The following is a 17,951-nucleotide window of genomic DNA, read 5'->3' as shown; positions in this document are numbered from 1 at the left end:
GGACCTTCTTATTGACGATGAAACACAGAAATTGCATCCGAATTTAATACAAAAGTCACAATGCCGACTTAAGTACAAGAGGACTGACACTCTAACGTTCTATGGGTTGATCCTCTCCTGTGAGTCCAGTTCTAGATTCCGATGCTTCACTTCAGGTTTACTGTATCCCTTTGACCTTCTTATTGACGATGAGACACAGAAATTGCATCTGAAATTAATACAAAAGGCACAATGCCGACTTAAGTACAAGAGGACTGACACTCGAATTTTCTATGCTTTGAACCTCTCCTGTGAGTCCAGTTTTGGATTCCAATACTTCACTTCAGGTTTACTGTATCCCTTGGACCTTCTTATTGACGATGAAACACGGAAATTGCATCCGAATTTAATACAAAAGGCACAATGCCGACTTAAGTACAAGAGGACTGATGCTCTACCTTTCTATGATTTGAACATCTCCTGTGAATCCAGTTTCAGATTCCGATGCTTCACTTCAGATTTACTGTATACTTTGGACCTTCTTATTGACAATGGAACACAGAAATAGCATCCGAATTTAATACAAAAGGCACAATGCCGACTTAGTACAAGAGGACTGACACTTTAAATTTCAATGATATGAACCTCTCCTATGAGTCCTGTTTTAGATTCCGATGCTTCACTTCAGGTTTACTGTATCCCTTGGACCTGCCTATTGACGATGAAACTCAGAAATTGCATCCGAATTTAATACAAAAGGCACAATGCCGACTTATGTACAAGAGGACTGACACTCTAACTTTCTATGATTTGAACCTCTCCTGAGAGTCCAGTTTTAGATTCCGATGCTTCACTTCAGGTTTACTGTATCCCTTGGACCATCTTATTGACGATGAAACACAGAAATTGCATCCGAATTTAATACAAAAGTCACAATGCCGACTTAAGTACAAGAGGACTGACACTCTAACTTTCTATGAGTTGATCCTCTCCTGTGAGTCCAGTTTTAGATTCCGATGCATCACTTCAGGTTTACTGTATCCCTTGGTCCTTATTATTGACGATGAGACACAGAAATTGCATCCGAATTTAATACAAAAGGCACAATGCCGACTTAAGTACAAGAGGACTTACACTTTAACTTTCTATGATTTGAACCACTCCTGTGAGTCCAGTTTTAGATTCCGATGCTTCTCTTCAGGTTTACTGTATCCCTTGGACCTTCTTATTGACGATGAAACACAGAAATTGCATCCAAATTTAATACAAAAGGCGTAATGCCGACTTAAGTACAAGAGGACTGACACTCTAACTTTCTATGATTTGAACCTCTCCTGTGTGTCCAGTTTCAGATTCCGATGCTTCACTTCAGGTTTACTGTATCCTTTGGACCTTGTTATTGACGATGAAACACAGAAATTGCGTCCGAATTTAATACAAAAGGCACAATGCCGACTTAGTACTTGAGGACTGACACTATAACATTCAATAATTTGAACCTCTCCTGTGAGTCCTGTTTTAGATTCCAATTCTTCTCTTCAGGTTTAATGTATCCCTTGGAGCTGCCTATTGACGATGAAACTCAGAAATTACATCCGAATTTATTACAAAAGGCACAATGCCGACTAATGTACAAGAGGACTGACACTCTAACCATCAATAATTTGAACCTCTCCTGCGAGTCCAGTTTTAGTTTCCGATGCTTCTCTCTGGTGTACTGTATCCCTTGGACCTTCTTATTGTCGATGAAATACAGAAATTGCATCCGAATTTAATACAAAAGTCACAATGCCGACTTAAGTACAAGAGGACTGACACTCTAACGTTCTATGAGTTGATCCTCTCCTGTGAGTCCAGTTCTAGATTCCGATGCTTCACTTCAGGTTTACTGTATCCCTTTGACCTTCTTATTGACGATGAGACACAGAAATTGCATCCGAATTTAATACAAAAGGCACAATGCTGACTTAAGTACAAGAGGACTGACACTCAAATTTTCTATGATTTGAACCTCTCCTGTGAGTCCTGTTTTAGATTCCAATGCTTCACTTCAGGTTTACTGTATCTTTTGGACCTTCTTATTGACGATGAAACACAGAAATTGCATCCGAAATTAATACAAAAGGCACAATGCCGACTTAAGTGCAAGAGGACTGACGTTCAAACTTTCTGTGATTTGAACCTCTCCTGTGGGTCCAGTTTTAGATTCCAATGCTTCACTTCAGGTTTACTGTATCCTTTGGACCTTCTTATTGACGATGAAACACAGAAATTGCATCCGAATTAAATACAAAAAGCACAATGCCGACTTAAGTACAAGAGGACTGACACTCCAACTTTCTATGATTTGAACCTCTCCTGTGAGTCCAGTTTTAGATTCCGATGCTTCACTTCAGGTTTTCTGTATCCCTTGGACCTTCTTACTGACGATGAAACACAGAAATTGTATCCGAATTTAATACAAAAGGCACAATGCCAGCTTAAATACAAGAAGACCGACACTCTAACTTTCTATGATTTGAACCTCTCCTGTGAGTCCAGTTTTAGATTCCGAAGCTTCACTTCAGGTTTACTGTATCCCTTAAACCTTCTTATTGACGATGAAACACAGAAATTGCATCCGAATTTAATACAAAAGTACAATGCCGACTTAAGTACAAGAGGACTGACACTCTAACTTTCTATGAGTTGATCCTCTCCTGTGAGTCCAGTTTTAGTTTCCGATGCTTGACTTCAGGTTTACTGTATCCCTTGGACCTTCTTATTGACGATGAGACACAGAAATTGCATCCGAATTTAATACAAAAGGCACAATGCCGACTTAAGTACAAGAGGACTGATACTCAAATTTTCTAAGATTTGAACCTCTCCTGTGAGTCCAATTTTGGGTTCCGATGCTTCACTTCAGGTTTACTGTATCCCTTGGACCTTCTTATTGACGATGAAACACAGAAATTGCATCCGAATTTAATACAAAAGGCACAATGCCGACTTAAGTACAAGAGGACTTACACTTTAACTTTCTATGATTTGAACCACTCCTGTGAGTCCAGTTTCAGATTCCGATGCTTCTCTTCAGGTTTACTGTATCCCTTGGACCTTCTTATTGACGATGAAACACAGAAATTGCATCCAAATTTAATACAAAAGGCGTAATGCCGACTTAAGTACAAGAGGACTGACACTCTAACTTTCTATGATTTGAACCTCTCCTGTGTGTCCAGTTTCAGATTCCGATGCTTCACTTCAGGTTTACTGTATCCTTTGGACCTTGTTATTGACGATGAAACACAGAAATTGCGTCCGAATTTAATACAAAATGCACAATGCCGACTTAGTACTTGAGGACTGACACTATAACATTCAATAATTTGAACCTCTCCTGTGAGTCCTGTTTTAGATTCCAATTCTTCTCTTCAGGTTTAATGTATCCCTTGGAGCTGCCTATTGACGATGAAACTCAGAAATTACATCCGAATTTATTACAAAAGGCACAATGCCGACTAATGTACAAGAGGACTGACACTCTAACCATCAATGATTTGAACTTCTCCTGTGAGTCCAGTTTTAGATTCCAATGCTTCACTTCAGGTTTACTGTATCCTTTAGACCTTCTTATTGACGATGAAGCACAGAAGTTGCATCCGAATATAATACAAAAGGCACAATACCGACTTAAGTACAAGAGGACTTACACTCTAACTCTCAATGATTTGAACCTCTCCTGTGAGTCCAGGTTTAGATTCCAATGCTTCACTTCAGGTTTACTGTATCTTTTGGACCTTCTTATTGACGATGAAACACAGAAATTGCATCCGAAATTAATACAAAAGGCACAATGCCGACTTAAGTGCAAGAGGACTGACGTTCAAACTTTCTGTGATTTGAACCTCTCCTGTGGGTCCAGTTTTAGATTCCAATGCTTCACTTCAGGTTTACTGTATCCTTTGGACCTTCTTATTGACGATGAAACACAGAAATTGCATCCGAATTAAATACAAAAAGCACAATGCCGACTTAAGTACAAGAGGACTGACACTCCAACTTTCTATGATTTGAACCTCTCCTGTGAGTCCAGTTTTAGATTCCGATGCTTCACTTCAGGTTTTCTGTATCCCTTGGACCTTCTTACTGACGATGAAACACAGAAATTGTATCCGAATTTAATACAAAAGGCACAATGCCAGCTTAAATACAAGAAGACCGACACTCTAACTTTCTATGATTTGAACCTCTCCTGTGAGTCCAGTTTTAGATTCCGAAGCTTCACTTCAGGTTTACTGTATCCCTTAAACCTTCTTATTGACGATGAAACACAGCAATTGCATCCGAATTTAATACAAAAGTACAATGCCGACTTAAGTACAAGAGGACTGACACTCTAACTTTCTATGAGTTGATCCTCTCCTGTGAGTCCAGTTTTAGTTTCCGATGCTTGACTTCAGGTTTACTGTATCCCTTGGACCTTCTTATTGACGATGAGACACAGAAATTGCATCCGAATTTAATACAAAAGGCACAATGCCGACTTAAGTACAAGAGGACTGACACTCAAATTTTCTAAGATTTGAACCTCTCCTGTGAGTCCAATTTTGGGTTCCGATGCTTCACTTCAGGTTTACTGTATCCCTTGGACCTTCTTATTGACGATGAAACACAGAAATTGCATCCGAATTTAATACAAAAGGCACAATGCTGACTTAAGTACAAGAGGACTGACACTCTAACTTTCTATGATTTGAACCTCTCCTGTGAGTCCAGTTTTAGATTCCGATGCTTCACATCAGGTTTACTGTATCCCTTGGACCTTCTTATTGACGACGAAACACAGAAATTGCATCCAAATTTAATACAAAAGGGATAATGCCGACTTAAGTACATGAGGACTGACACTCTAACTTTCTATGATTTGAACCTCTCCTGTGAGTCCAGTTTCAGATTCCGATGCTTCATGTCAGGTTTACTGTATCCTCTGGACCTTCTTATTGACGATGAAACACAGAAATTGCATCCGAATTTAATACAAAAGGCACAATGCTGACTTAGTACAAGAGGACTGACACTTTAACTCTCAATGATTTGAACCTCTCCTGTGAGTCCAGTTTTAGATTCCAATGCTTCACTTCAGGTTTACTGTATCCTTTGGACCTTCTTATTGACGATGAAACGCAGAAGTTGCATCCAAATATAATACGAAATGCACAATGCCGACTTAAGTACAAGAGGACTGACACTTTAACTTTCTTTGATTTGAACGTCTCCTGTGAGTCCTGTTTTAGATTCCGATGCTTCACTTCAGCTTTAATGTATCCCTTGGAGCTTCTTATTGACGATGAAACTCAGAAATTACATCCCAATTTAATACAAAAGTCACAATGCCGACTTAAGTACAAGAGGATTGACACTCTAACTTTCTATGAGTTGATCCTCTCCTGTGAGTCCAGTTTTAGATTCCGATGCTTCACTTCAGGTTTACTGTATCCCTTGGACCTTCTTATTGACGATGAAACACAGAAATTGCATCCGAATTTAATACAAAAGTCACAGTGCCGACTTAAGTACAAGAGGACTGACACTCTAACTTTCTATGAGTTGATCCTCTCCTGTGAGTCCAGTTTTAGATTCCGATGCTTCACTTCAGGTTTACTGTATCCTTTGGACCTTCTTATTGACGATGAAACACAGAAGTTGCACCCGAATTTAATACAAAAGGCACAATGCCGACTTAAGTACAAGAGGACTTACACTTTAACTTTCTATGATTTGAACCTCTCCTGTGAGTCCAGTTTTAGATTCCGATGCTTCTCTTCAGGTTTACTGTATCCCTTGGACCTTCTTATTGACGATGAAACACAGGAATTGCATCCGAATTTAATACAAAAGTCACAATGACGACTTAAGTACAAGAGGACTGACACTCTAACGTTCTATGAGTTGATCCTCTCCTGTGAGTCCAGTTTTGGATTCCGATGCTTCACTTCAGGTTTACTGTATGTGGTGTCACCGCCAGACACCACACTTGCTAGGTGGTAGCTTAAATCGGCCGCGGTCCATTTAGTACATGTCGGACCCGCGTGTCGCCACTGTGTAATCGCAGACCTAGCGCCACCACCAAGGCAGGTCTCGTGATACGAGAGAGCACTCGCCCCAGTTGTACGAGAACCTAGCTACCGACCAGATGTACGAAGCCTTTCTCTCTCATTAGCCGAGAGACAGAATAGCCATCAGCTAAGTTAATGGCTACGAACTAGCAAGACGCCATTAGCCATACAGTGATTGTACTTAAAGTCCCCTGTGTATCGTCAAGATCGATGTACCACAATGATTAAGTAAAGTTAAGTATTAAACCTGGTCCGTACTTTTCTTCCTAACATTAATTACGTATCCTGTTCCAGTACTTCACGCCCGTCTGCGTTAGTCTAGCTTGCCTTTTCAGCCATCTCAACTTCACAGTGTCGGCCCAGCTACCGACACAACATTGGCGACGAGCGAAAGAGTTTGTATTAATTCGTTTGTGTCATGGCTTCGCCACATTCTCCCGATGTACTGTCCGAATTTTATCGCTTGCAGAATCAGCAGACGCAGGCGTTACTGGATGCCCTTGGACAGCTCGTCCAGGGTCAACGTACCATTCAAACCGATGCGGCCGCCGCCGCTTCTTCGCTACCGCTGCCACTAAACGCTGTTGCACCTCCCTTTCGACCATACGTGGCAGCCGATGAGACCTGGCACGAGTGGACTCGCCAGTTCAACTTTCATCTAGCAGCCTACAGAATTCAAGGTAAAGAGCGGCAGCCGTTTTTGCTTTCTTGTGTCGGTGTGTCCACATACCGTGTGATAGTGAAATTGTTTCCCCGACGCGACGTAGCAACTCTGTCCTACGAGGAAATTTTGTCTGCATTAGATGCCTATTTCAAAGAAACAGTTAATGTGGTTGCCAAACGGTATACATTCTTTCGTACAAAACGTACGGCCGGTCAAACTAATAGGGAGTGGGTAGCAACATTGCAAGGACTTACTAGGGACTGTGCCTTTGAATGTGACTGTGGTCTTTCTTATTCAGATACAATGGTGCGTGATGCAATTGCACAGAACGTTTCTGATGTTCGCATACGGGAGCAAATTTTGAAACTAGTTAATCCCTCCCTTCAACAAGTGATAGACATATTGGATAGACAGGACACACTTGACTGTGCTCAGGAATCTTTTGAAACTTCGCCAGACGTGTGTAACATTAACCGGCCCGCTGGACGCGCTGCGCGGCCCGGTAACCGGGCCTCGCGCACGTCCGCACAGCTGCCGCCGCGCGCTAAGCCACGTGTGCCGCGCCAGCCCACAAATGTAGTGAAATCGTGCCCGCGGTGTGCTACTAGACATTCGCGTGAACATTGCCCGTCACGCCAAGCTATTTGCTTTTTCTGCAATAAGACAGGACATGTTCAAAGTGTTTGCCAGAAAAAGCTCAGATCAGACAATCACAATCATTCCAGGCCCTTTGCTTCGCGCCGGAATCGAACCAAGGACACTCAGGCTCGTGAACCTTCGCCTATGGACATTCATGTCGTTCATTCCACTTCGTCCAGTGACACTTTCTCTAACAGTAACTGTGTTCGTCCCACAAAAACTGTGCGTCGACGTCGCCGGAAATCACGTCAATTAGCAAGTGATTCTGTACCAGTGTCTGTTCCAATTGCACAAAACAGTCGCTCTTGTCGTCAGCAGAACAATAAACTTTTTGTGGACTTAGACTTTGAAGGCAAAGTGATACCATTCCAGCTCGATACCGGAGCTGCAGTTTCATTGCTCAATCACGACACGTACAAACAACTGGGCAAACCTCCGTTGCGTTCCGCAAATGTTAAGCTAACTACATATTCCGGACAGAAAATTGCTGTGTTAGGACAGTGCAGCCTTCTTGCAACATACAAGGGACAAACAAAACTTGTGTCATTTTACGTTCTTCGTTCTTCTTCTGCAGTGAACTTGTTTGGTCTAGATTTATTTCAGTTGTTTAACATGTCTATTGTAAATCAGGTCCTATCAGTGAATCAGACTGTGCCTACAGACAGTGTTTCTCGGCTGTGTGACGAATTTGCAGACATTTTTGCACCGGGCTTAGGTTGCGCTAATAACTATGAAGCACATTTAGAACTGAAGGTAAACGCGCAACCGAAATTTTTTCAGAGCGCGCAATGTTCCCCACGCATTGCGTCAGGAGGTCGCAAGAACATTGAACACTGTAGAATCACAAGGTGTGAGTGAATGTGCGCAATGCCTCTTCTCTTTCAGCTCCGCTTCATCGCGTACGCCGTACAGGTGTTCCGTTCGTCTGGACGACGGAATGCGAACGCGCCTTTCGCCAGTTGACATCGGCGTTGCTTTCTAATACGTGCCTTACGCCATTCGATCCCCTGAAACCCCTTTTGTTGATGGTAGATGCCTCGGATTTCGGGATCGGTGCTGTGCTTGCGCACAAAGTTGGCTCCCATGATCGCCCTATTGCCTTTGCGTCCAAATTGCTCTCGTCTGCGCAAAGAAATTATTCACAGATAGAGAAAGAAGCTTTGGCTCTCGTGTTTGGTGTTACTAAGTTCCATGATTTCTTGTATGGTCGTCACTTTACCATCATCACAGACCACAAACCTTTGACATCGCTTTTTCATCCGACCAAGCCTGTACCTCCACGTACAGCGCAGAAATTCATTCGCTGGTCTATTTTCCTCTCGCAGTACCACTACGATATCTTGTATCGGTCCACTGCTAAGCACGGAAACGCCGATGCGTTGTCCCGTTAGCCTGTTGCTGAGGATAAAGCATTCGATTCTTCCGAACTTGCTTGCATGTTCATTGTTTCGGAAACCGATGAAGTGGTCGAGTCGTTTCCGATTGATTTTCGTCGTGTCGCTACAGCCACAGCTGCTGACCCTGTCCTTGCGACTGTTTTACGTTTTGTTGCTACGCAATGGCCTTTGTCAAAGTCTCGGATCGAGGATCCGTTGGTTCGCCGATTTTTTGCTCACAAGGAGAGACTTTTTGTTCGACGTGGTGTTTTGTTGTTGCGTTCTGATAATGATCAGTCCAGAGTCGTGGTCCCACGTTCGTTACAGTCCTCTGTTTTACGGCTTCTTCACCAAGGACATTGGGGTATAGTGCGAACGAAACAACTTGCTCGTCAGCACTGTACTTGGTTCGGAATCGATGCTGCGATTACGAATATGTGTTCTTCGTGCCCGGCGTGTGCCGAACAACAGTCCGCCCCGCCGCGGAAAGTCTTTGCGTGGCCAAAAGCCACTTCCCCTTGGCAACGCTTGCACATTGATTTTGCTGGTCCATTCTGGAATGCTCGATGGTTGGTTCTGGTCGACGCCTTCAGTAATTTTCCTTTTGTTGTCCGGATGTCTTCCACGACGTCCTCCGCCACCATCCAAGCGTTGTCTGCTATCTTTTGCATTGAAGGTCTTCCGCAGACTATTGTTTCCGACAATGGCCCACAATTCATGTCCGCAGAATTTCAGTCATTCTGCCAGGCCAATGGTATTAAACATCTGACATCCGCGCCGTTTTCGCCTCAGTCCAACGGTGCCGCTGAACGATTGGTCCGGACTTTCAAGTCACAGATGTTGAAATTGAAAGAGTCGCATTCTCGGGAGGACGCATTGTTGCTCTTTTTGTCTTCGTATCGCTCTCAGCCCCGAGATGGTCGCTCGCCGGCTGAGTTGCTCCACGGTCGTCCTCATCGCACCTTGATGTCTTTGCTGCATCCGCCGCATCAGGTTCTTGTGCAGCGGCAGACTCCTGCTTTTGCTCCAGGCGACGTTGTATTTTATCGCAACTATCGAGGTTCACGGCGTTGGCTCGCAGGGCGCATTCTTCGCTGCCTCGGCCGCGCGATGTATTTGGTTTTGGGGGCCTCTGGTGAGGTGCGTCGGCATCTCAATCAGCTGCGCCTCTGTCGTCGCTCGGGTTCTGCCGCTCCCCGTCTGTTTTCAGCGACGGTGCCGTCCGGTCAGCGCCCTGGGGACCCATCTACTGGCTCGCCTCATCCCCAGGTGTTCCCGACGATGCCTTCCATTTTGCCCCATGGCGACGCGCCCCCGCCGCCGCAGCAGCAGCAACAGCCGCCACCGCCGCCGCTGCTTGTTCTCCCGCCGGCGCCGCCCGCATTCGACGCTTCATTGCAGCCGCCAAGCGCCTCCCAGGGTCACGCGCCGCCGATCGCTTCCCGTGACCAGCTGTCCTCCGCCATGGAACTCCCGCCCGCTCCCGACCACATGACGTCATCGCGCGTCGGCTACCCCGACGCAATGGAGGTTGATCCTTCGGTCCCTCCTGTCTCTTTACGGGCGCATACACCGCATGTTGACGTGCACCCTGGACTAGTTTTACAGGCGTTTCCTAGCTCCCCTCGGACCGAATGGCCGGGTGCGGGTGGCACAGCCTCGCCTGTTGTTAGGCTCCCCACCTCATCGCATACGTCAACATGTGGTCCTCCCCACGGCGGGCGGAAGCCTTATCACACGACCGTTAGCCGATTTGCGGGGGAGGAATGTGGTGTCACCGCCAGACACCACACTTGCTAGGTGGTAGCTAAAATCTGCCGCGGTCCATTTAGTACATGTCGGACCCGCGTGTCGCCACTGTGTAATCGCAGACCTAGCGCCACCACCAAGGCAGGTCTCGTGATACGAGAGAGCACTCGCCCCAGTTGTACGAGAACCTAGCTACCGACCAGATGTACGAAGCCTTTCTCTCTCATTAGCCGAGAGACAGAATAGCCATCAGCTAAGTTAATGGCTACGAACTAGCAAGACGCCATTAGCCATACAGTGATTGAACTTAAAGTCCCCTGTGTATCGTCAAGATCGATGTTCCACAATGATTAAGTAAAGTTAAGTATTAAACCTGCTCCGTACTTTTCTTCCTAACATTAATTACGTATCCTGTTCCAGTACTTCACGTCCGTCTGCGTTAGTCTAGCTTGCCTTTTCAGCCATCTCAACTTCACAGTGTCGGCCCAGCTACCGACACAACACTGTATCCCTAGGACCTCCTTATTGACGATGAAACACAGAAATTGCATTCGAATTTAATACAAAAGGCGCAATGCCGACTTAAGTACAAGAGGATTGACACTCTAACTTTCTATGATTTGAACCTCTCCTGGGAGACCAGTTTTTGATTCCGATGCTACACTTCAGGTTTACTGTTTCCCTTGGACCTTCTTATTGACGACGAAACACAGAAATTGCATCCAAATTTAATACAAAAGGCATAATGCCGACTTAAGTACAAGAGGACTGACACTCTAACTTTCTATGATTTGAACCTCTCCTGTGAGTCCTGTTTTAGATTCCGATGCATCACTTCATGTTTACTGTATCCCTTGGACTTTCTTATTCACGATGAAACACAGAAATTACATCCGATTTTAATACAAAAGTCACAATGCCGACTTAAGTACAAGAGGATTGACACTCTAACTTTCTATCAGTTGATCCTCTCCTGTGAGTCCAGTTCTAGATTCCGATGCTTCACTTCAGGTTTAGTGTATCCCTTGGACCTTCTTATTGACGACGAAACACAGAAATTGCATCCGAATTTAATACAAAAGGCACAATGCCGACTTAGTACAAGAGGACTGACACTTTAAATTTCAATGATATGAACCTCTCCTATGAGTCCTGTTTTAGATTCCGATGCTTCACTTCAGGTTTACTGTATCCCTTGGACCTGCCTATTGACGATGAAACTCAGAAATTGCATCCGAATTTAATACAAAAGGCACAATGCCGACTTATGTACAAGAGGACTGACACTCTAACTTTCTATGATTTGAACCTCTCCTGAGAGTCCAGTTTTAGATTCCGATGCTTCACTTCAGGTTTACTGTATCCCTTGGACCATCTTATTGACGATGAAACACAGAAATTGCATCCGAATTTAATACAAAAGTCACAATGCCGACTTAAGTACAAGAGGACGGACACTCTAACTTTCTATGAGTTGATCCTCTCCTGTGAGTCCAGTTTTAGATTCCGATGCATCACTTCAGGTTTACTGTATCCCTTGGTCCTTATTATTGACGATGAGACACAGAAATTGCATCCGAATTTAATACAAAAGGCACAATGCCGACTTAAGTACAAGAGGACTTACACTTTAACTTTCTATGATTTGAACCACTCCTGTGAGTCCAGTTTTAGATTCCGATGCTTCTCTTCAGGTTTACTGTATCCCTTGGACCTTCTTATTGACGATGAAACACAGAAATTGCATCAAATTTAATACAAAAGGCGTAATGCCGACTTAAGTACAAGAGGACTGACACTCTAACTTTCTATGATTTGAACCTCTCCTGTGTGTCCAGTTTCAGATTCCGATGCTTCACTTCAGGTTTACTGTATCCTTTGGACCTTGTTATTGACGATGAAACACAGAAATTGCGTCCGAATTTAATACAAAAGGCACAATGCCGACTTAGTACTTGAGGACTGACACTATAACTTTCAATAATTTGAACCTCTCCTGTGAGTCCTGTTTTAGATTCCAATTCTTCTCTTCAGGTTTAATGTATCCCTTGGAGCTGCCTATTGACGATGAAACTCAGAAATTACATCCGAATTTATTATAAAAGGCACAATGCCGACTAATGTACAAGAGGACTGACACTCTAACCATCAATGATTTGAACTTCTCCTGTGAGTCCAGTTTTAGATTCCAATGCTTCACTTCAGGTTTACTGTATCCTTTAGACCTTCTTATTGACGATGAAGCACAGAAGTTGCATCCGAATATAATACAAAAGGAACAATACCGACTTAAGTACAAGAGGACTTACACTCTAACTCTCAATGATTTGAACCTCTCCTGTGAGTCCAGGTTTAGATTCCAATGCTTCACTTCAGGTTTACTGTATCTTTTGGACCTTCTTATTGACGATGAAACACAGAAATTGCATCCGAATTAAATACAAAAGGCACAATGCCGACTTAAGTACAAGAGGACTGACGTTCTAACTTTCTGTGATTTGAACCTCTCCTGTGGGTCCAGTTTTAGATTCCAATGCTTCACTTCAGGTTTACTGTATCCTTTGGACCTTCTTATTGACGATGAAACACAGAAATTGCATCCGAATTAAATACAAAAAGCACAATGCCGACTTAAGTACAAGAGGACTGACACTCCAACTTTCTATGATTTGAACCTCTCCTGTGAGTCCAGTTTTAGATTCCGATGCCTCACTTCAGGTTTTCTGTATCCCTTGGACCTTCTTACTGACGATGAAACACAGAAATTGTATCCGAATTTAATACAAAAGGCACAATGCCAGCTTAAATACAAGAAGACCGACACTCTAACTTTCTATGATTTGAACCTCTCCTGTGAGTCCAGTTTTAGATTCCGAAGCTTCACTTCAGGTTTACTGTATCCCTTAAACCTTCTTATTGACGATGAAACACAGAAATTGCATCCGAATTTAAAACAAAAGTACAATGCCGACTTAAGTACAAGAGGACTGACACTCTAACTTTCTATGAGTTGATCCTCTCCTGTGAGTCCAGTTTTAGTTTCCGATGCTTGACTTCAGGTTTACTGTATCCCTTGGACCTTCTTATTGACGATGAGACACAGAAATTGCATCCGAATTTAATACAAAAGGCACAATGCCGACTTAAGTACAAGAGGACTGACACTCAAATTTTCTAAGATTTGAACCTCTCCTGTGAGTCCAATTTTGGGTTCCGATGCTTCACTTCAGGTTTACTGTATCCCTTGGACCTTCTTATTGACGATGAAACACAGAAATTGCATCCGAATTTAATACAAAAGGCACAATGCTGACTTAAGTACAAGAGGACTGACACTATAACTTTCTATGATTTGAACCTCTCCTGTGAGTCCAGTTTTAGATTCCGATGCTTCACATCAGGTTTACTGTATCCCTTGGACCTTCTTATTGACGACGAAACACAGAAATAGCATCCAAATTTAATACAAAAGGGATAATGCCGACTTAAGTACATGAGGACTGACACTCTAACTTTCTATGATTTGAACCTCTCCTGTGAGTCCAGTTTCAGATTCCGATGCTTCATGTCAGGTTTACTGTATCCTTTGGACCTTCTTATTGACGATGAAACACAGAAATTGCATCCGAATTTAATACAAAAGGCACAATGCTGACTTAGTACAAGAGGACTGACACTTTAACTCTCAATGATTTGAACCTCTCCTGTGAGTCCAGTTTTAGATTCCAATGCTTCACTTCAGGTTTACTGTATCCTTTGGACCTTCTTATTGACGATGAAACACAGAAGTTGCATCCAAATATAGTACGAAATGCACAATGCCGACTTAAGTACAAGAGGACTGACACTTTAACTTTCTTTGATTTGAACGTCTCCTGTGAGTCCTGTTTTAGATTCCGATGCTTCACTTCAGGTTTAATGTATCCCTTGGACCTTCTTATTGACGATGAAACTCAGAAATTACATCCCAATTTAATACAAAAGTCACTATGCCGACTTAAGTACAAGAGGATTGACACTCTAACTTTCTATGAGTTGATCCTCTCCTGTGAGTCCAGTTTTAGATCCCGATGCTTCACTTCAGGTTTACTGTATCCCTTGGACCTTCTTATTGACGATGAAACACAGAAATTGCACCCGAATTTAATACAAAAGTCACAATGCCGACTTAAGTACAAGAGGACTGACACTCTAACTTTCTATGAGTTGATCCTCTCCTGTGAGTCCAGTTTTAGATTCCGATGCTTCACTTCAGGTTTACTGTATCCTTTGGACCTTCTTATTGACGATGAAACACAGAAGTTGTACCCGAATTTAATACAAAAGGCACAATGCCGACTTAAGTACAAGAGGACTTACACTTTAACTTTCTATGATTTGAACCTCTCCTGTGAGTCCAGTTTTAGATTCCGATGTTTCTCTTCAGGTTTACTGTATCCCTTGGACCTTCTTATTGACGATGAAACACGGAAATTGCATCCGAATTTAATACAAAAGGCACAATGCTGACTTAAGTACAAGAGGACTGATGCTCTACCTTTCTATGATTTGAACATCTCCTGTGAGTCCAGTTTCAGATTCCGATGCTTCACTTCAGATGTTCTGTATACTTTGGACCTTCTTATTGACAATGGAACACAGAAATAGCATCCGAATTTAATACAAAAGGCACAATGCCGACTTAGTACAAGAGGACTGACACTTTAAATTTCAATGATTTGAACCTCTCCTATGAGTCCAGTTTTAGATTCCGATGCTTCACTTCAGGTTTACTGTATCCCTTGGACCATCTTATTGACGATGAAACACAGAAATTGCATCCGAATTTAATACAAAAGGCGTAATGCCGACTTAAGTACAAGAGGACTGACACTCTAACTTTCTATGATTTGAACCTCTCCTGTGTGTCCAGTTTCAGATTCCGATGCTTCACTTCAGGTTTACTGTATCCTTTGGACCTTGTTATTGACGATGAAACACAGAAATTGCGTCCGAATTTAATACAAAAGGCACAATGCCGACTTAGTACTTGAGGACTGACACTATAACTTTCAATAATTTGAACCTCTCCTGTGAGTCCTGTTTTAGATTCCAATTCTTCTCTTCAGGTTTAATGTATCCCTTGGAGCTGCCTATTGACGATGAAACTCAGAAATTACATCCGAATTTATTACAAAAGGCACAATGCCGACTAATGTACAAGAGGACTGACACTCTAACCATCAATGATTTGAACTTCTCCTGTGAGTCCAGTTTTAGATTCCAATGCTTCACTTCAGGTTTACTGTATCCTTTAGACCTTCTTATTGACGATGAAGCACAGAAGTTGCATCCGAATATAATACAAAAGGAACAATACCGACTTAAGTACAAGAGGACTTACACTCTAACTCTCAATGATTTGAACCTCTCCTGTGAGTCCAGGTTTAGATTCCAATGCTTCACTTCAGGTTTACTGTATCTTTTGGACCTTCTTATTGACGATGAAACACAGAAATTGCATCCGAATTAAATACAAAAGGCACAATGCCGACTTAAGTACAAGAGGACTGACGTTCTAACTTTCTGTGATTTGAACCTCTCCTGTGGGTCCAGTTTTAGATTCCAATGCTTCACTTCAGGTTTACTGTATCCTTTGGACCTTCTTATTGACGATGAAACACAGAAATTGCATCCGAATTAAATACAAAACGCACAATGCCGACTTAAGTACAAGAGGACTGACACTCCAACTTTCTATGATTTGAACCTCTCCTGTGAGTCCAGTTTTAGATTCCGATGCCTCACTTCAGGTTTTCTGTATCCCTTGGACCTTCTTACTGACGATGAAACACAGAAATTGTATCCGAATTTAATACAAAAGGCACAATGCCAGCTTAAATACAAGAAGACCGACACTCTAACTTTCTATGATTTGAACCTCTCCTGTGAGTCCAGTTTTAGATTCCGAAGCTTCACTTCAGGTTTACTGTATCCCTTAAACCTTCTTATTGACGATGAAACACAGAAATTGCATCCGAATTTAATACAAAAGTACAATGCCGACTTAAGTACAAGAGGACTGACACTCTAACTTTCTATGAGTTGATCCTCTCCTGTGAGTCCAGTTTTAGTTTCCGATGCTTGACTTCAGGTTTACTGTATCCCTTGGACCTTCTTATTGACGATGAGACACAGAAATTGCATCCGAATTTAATACAAAAGGCACAATGCCGACTTAAGTACAAGAGGACTGACACTCAAATTTTCTAAGATTTGAACCTCTCCTGTGAGTCCAATTTTGGGTTCCGATGCTTCACTTCAGGTTTACTGTATCCCTTGGACCTTCTTATTGACGATGAAACACAGAAATTGCATCCGAATTTAATACAAAAGGCACAATGCTGACTTAAGTACAAGAGGACTGACACTATAACTTTCTATGATTTGAACCTCTCCTGTGAGTCCAGTTTTAGATTCCGATGCTTCACATCAGGTTTACTGTATCCCTTGGACCTTCTTATTGACGACGAAACACAGAAATAGCATCCAAATTTAATACAAAAGGGATAATGCCGACTTAAGTACATGAGGACTGACACTCTAACTTTCTATGATTTGAACCTCTCCTGTGAGTCCAGTTTCAGATTCCGATGCTTCATGTCAGGTTTACTGTATCCTTTGGACCTTCTTATTGACGATGAAACACAGAAATTGCATCCGAATTTAATACAAAAGGCACAATGCTGACTTAGTACAAGAGGACTGACACTTTAACTCTCAATGATTTGAACCTCTCCTGTGAGTCCAGTTTTAGATTCCAATGCTTCACTTCAGGTTTACTGTATCCTTTGGACCTTCTTATTGACGATGAAACACAGAAGTTGCATCCAAATATAGTACGAAATGCACAATGCCGACTTAAGTACAAGAGGACTGACACTTTAACTTTCTTTGATTTGAACGTCTCCTGTGAGTCCTGTTTTAGATTCCGATGCTTCACTTCAGGTTTAATGTATCCCTTGGACCTTCTTATTGACGATGAAACTCAGAAATTACATCCCAATTTAATACAAAAGTCACTATGCCGACTTAAGTACAAGAGGATTGACACTCTAACTTTCTATGAGTTGATCCTCTCCTGTGAGTCCAGTTTTAGATCCCGATGCTTCACTTCAGGTTTACTGTATCCCTTGGACCTTCTTATTGACGATGAAACACAGAAATTGCACCCGAATTTAATACAAAAGTCACAATGCCGACTTAAGTACAAGAGGACTGACACTCTAACTTTCTATGAGTTGATCCTCTCCTGTGAGTCCAGTTTTAGATTCCGATGCTTCACTTCAGGTTTACTGTATCCTTTGGACCTTCTTATTGACGATGAAACACAGAAGTTGTACCCGAATTTAATACAAAAGGCACAATGCCGACTTAAGTACAAGAGGACTTACACTTTAACTT

This window comes from Schistocerca serialis, chromosome 9 (genome assembly GCF_023864345.2).
Source record: "Schistocerca serialis cubense isolate TAMUIC-IGC-003099 chromosome 9, iqSchSeri2.2, whole genome shotgun sequence".
Taxonomy (NCBI): domain Eukaryota; kingdom Metazoa; phylum Arthropoda; class Insecta; order Orthoptera; family Acrididae; genus Schistocerca; species Schistocerca serialis.
This window is presented reverse-complemented; position numbering follows the sequence as displayed.